The following is a 3410-nucleotide window of genomic DNA, read 5'->3' as shown; positions in this document are numbered from 1 at the left end:
CGAGAGGCCAGTGTGAAATCTACCTCTTCTCAAAAAGGTCTCACTACCTCAGAAATGGATTATGCTGAAGAATGTGCAGAGGAATTAGCTGGTGCCAAAATGAATATTTCTAAAACTAGACAGCCAGTGTCTTTGCATGCAGAGCCTATGATAACTTCAAAGGATCATTTAGAAAAACCAAAGAGTAAATGTGATAAGTTAAAGGAACGGAGATTGTTTGGTCCACTTCAAGAACCCATTATGTCAAGTACACAGAAGAGCTCAGAATTTGGTTACAGTGGCTCAGTCTGTTCACAAAACACAGTTGCTAATGCTGTTAATGGTGGTGCCAGTCACAATTCTTTCCGATCTGCATTTAGCCTTCCAGAAACCCTTCAGTCGTATAAAAGACTTGCGCATCTTAACTTTTCTGATACATCTCATTCGAAAAACAATATTTACGATAATTATGCCAAACATAAGACGTCAAGTCTTCGTTCATCTCTGCATAGTTTGCCAAATGTCTTGTTACAGGCTGCACCTTCCAGAAACACAGATTTAACCAATAAAGCTGTACTTTCTGACAAAACTAATGAGGAGGAACTACATAACACATCGTTACAATCAAACACTTCTAAAGCATCTCATCCTGATTTGTTAGCAAATAATCTAAACGCTGCACAATTTTGTCAAATGGACTTCGAAGAACGTCGACAGTTTCTTGTCAAACAAAGGGAATTATTGAATGAAGAGCGGAATCGTTTGATGTCCATTCTTAATCATCCTGACATTAAACCTTTACAACTCGACTCCATTTCTAATTGTAGTAAGTTCTTTTTTTTTTTCTTTAACATATATTTATATAAAATATTATCCCAAATTTTCAAGCATATAAGGCCTCCTACAAAATGGTCCAGGAAATCCCCCTGTGCCTTTTAGGCTCCTGGTAGAAATATATTCAGGTTGTGTCATGTGGTCCCTATTTGATCTCTATGCAAATGGTTTGGTCTGAGACCAATTACAGCATCATAGACATATTGCAACCATTCAAAAAAAAAAAAGAAAAAATAACAAAAACTATTAACTTCACTTCAACAATTATCATAATAAATGTTTCACTTTTTAGCAATCAGATTTCTCTGTCAAACATAATGCTTATTTATTGACATTGTCTTGAATTTATCATGCGTTTATCTCAAAGCTTTCAGATTTTGGTGGTGTGATTGTATATTTTTAGAATGACATTGTAGGATAGGTGGGAGAAGCCAGATCTAGCCAGTTTGAACATAAAACAAGACTATTTAGCTGTCATAGCATGCTAAATGATTAAATGAAGTTAAGTCTTTAGTTTTGAATGGCTAAACATGTGCTTTCTAGGCTGGAATTGTTTAACTTTATTTTAGGGCAAAATCTCTTCAAATTTTCTGATGCATATTTGTTTTGGGTTGGGTTTTTTTTGTACATTTTGGGATATAATTTTTATTTGCTGTTTGTAGTTTCTTAAAATTCTGCTTTAGGGAAACATATTGTAAATTAACGAGCTGTTTACTCATTAATGTGTTTCTTTTCTTTTCTTCCAGAAAATTCTATACCTGAATTATCATTTGCTAGTCAAACAATACCAATCAGTTGCCAAGATAAAGAGAATTCTTGTAATATTCCTGAAGACATTGAAGAAGCTTCATTGAAAAGTGAAATTGTATCCAAAGAACCCTGTGATGAGGTTGTCTCTGATTCAAAGTAAGTTGATTTCCTTTGAGGAAATTTTTGCAGTAAGCATGGCTGTGTGGTTGTCAAGTATGTTAAAGTAGATGTTAAAATGATGAGGATGATGATGCTGTTTCAAAATCCCAATAAAAGCCAACATCTTGATATGGAACAGCCCAACCTGGTGCTTCTCAAAGGAATGGGATATCTTAGCTGACTTGACCTATTTTTTTTATTCTATGGTGTTTCATGTGAAGTTTGGCTGCTATTTCTTGCAGGCTGAATAACCACATAGAGGTTTCCTTCATTTTGGTGCATTTTAATTGTTTTATTGTATTGGTTGCAGTTGTTTAAACTCTGGTGGACCCTGACCAAAAGCTTTCCAGCCATGACCATTCCCTATTTTTTATATATCAGAAACTAAATTGTCTAATGGATCCCTTTTTTTTCTTTAAGGTGATAGCATGTAATCTGAGGGAGATTTTGACTGCTCTTTCCAGCAGGTCTTTTTTCTGACAGATATAGATATCCTCCTCTAAATGGTTGGTGCCAATAATTAATATTTCCATAATTCTATTTTCAGTCTTGGAGAAGTGGCAACCAAGGTAAATCCTGAAGATTCCTGCAGTGTTACATCTCCAAGCAGCCCGAAGTAAGAGAAATACTTTGTCAGCCATTGGTGTTTTTATTATTTTGACATTTGAAGACTCTCCGTGAGACACAGTGCTTTGTATGTGTGTATATATGTGTGTATATTTGTCAAAGCATTGTGTTGATGGGAAGGCATTGTAAAACGTGTGTGTGTGTCGTCACGTGTGTGTCTGTGTAGATATGAAATGTGTGTGTGTGTGTGTGGCCTGAGTATCCCTGTGATGGAACAGCCTTCTGATCGGGGTGGGGTTGGGATGTTGGCCTGCTTGCCTGGCCAGTGGGGTGGGGCACCAGTCACAAGCTAAACTGATGCAAAGTGCATTGTGAATAGCGATGTATAACAGCATTCAATAGTCTGGTCGATCATGTGGGATTTTGAAACAGCATCCTCATCCTCATTGTTTTAAGATCTTCTTTTCCATGCTTGTCTGGGTCAGACAGGAGTATGCTGAGGCAGAGCATCCTACAGTCAGATAGGAGATAAAGAAGAGAGTGAATAGAATTAAACTTTGCTTTGTGGTTTGGTGGTGGTGGTGGTGGAGGGTGTGTGTGCTGAGGAATAACAAATGTGTGTGTGTGTCAGAAATTTCACTGTAAATGTTTTTGCTATTGGGAAATTCACAGTAAGAAATTTTGCTGAAAGACAAATTCTCTGTATGAGCAATTATAAAGTTTGTTATATCAGTATTTTTTGAAATAAAATAAAAAAAGAAAGAATGATAAAGTGTTTTATAAAGGCATTAAATAGGAAAGTCTTTATTCAATGTCAAACATTAAAAGACTTCAGAGACAAAACACTTCAATACAATTGTCTTTTTGCTTTTTACAGCAAAAACGTTTATAGTGAAATTTCCTATGATGAACAAATGCCTGTTGTAATCTGTTGTCCTGACTAAATTTCTGTATTTCCAAAAGAGAACTTATATTCTGGTTGATTTCTTCCTATTTTTCAGACAATCTTCCCTTTGTCTCGCTGACTTGATTGATTCTATAGAATCTGACCTGCCTCATGCACATAAACAGCATTTCTCAAAGAAATCTCACAGATTATCTCCAAAACAGATTATCTCCAA

The sequence above is a fragment of the Octopus bimaculoides genome, chromosome 20 (genome assembly GCF_001194135.2).
Source record: "Octopus bimaculoides isolate UCB-OBI-ISO-001 chromosome 20, ASM119413v2, whole genome shotgun sequence".
NCBI lineage: Eukaryota > Metazoa > Mollusca > Cephalopoda > Octopoda > Octopodidae > Octopus > Octopus bimaculoides.
The sequence above is the reverse complement of the archived record's forward strand: the minus strand, read 5'-3'. Positions refer to the sequence as shown.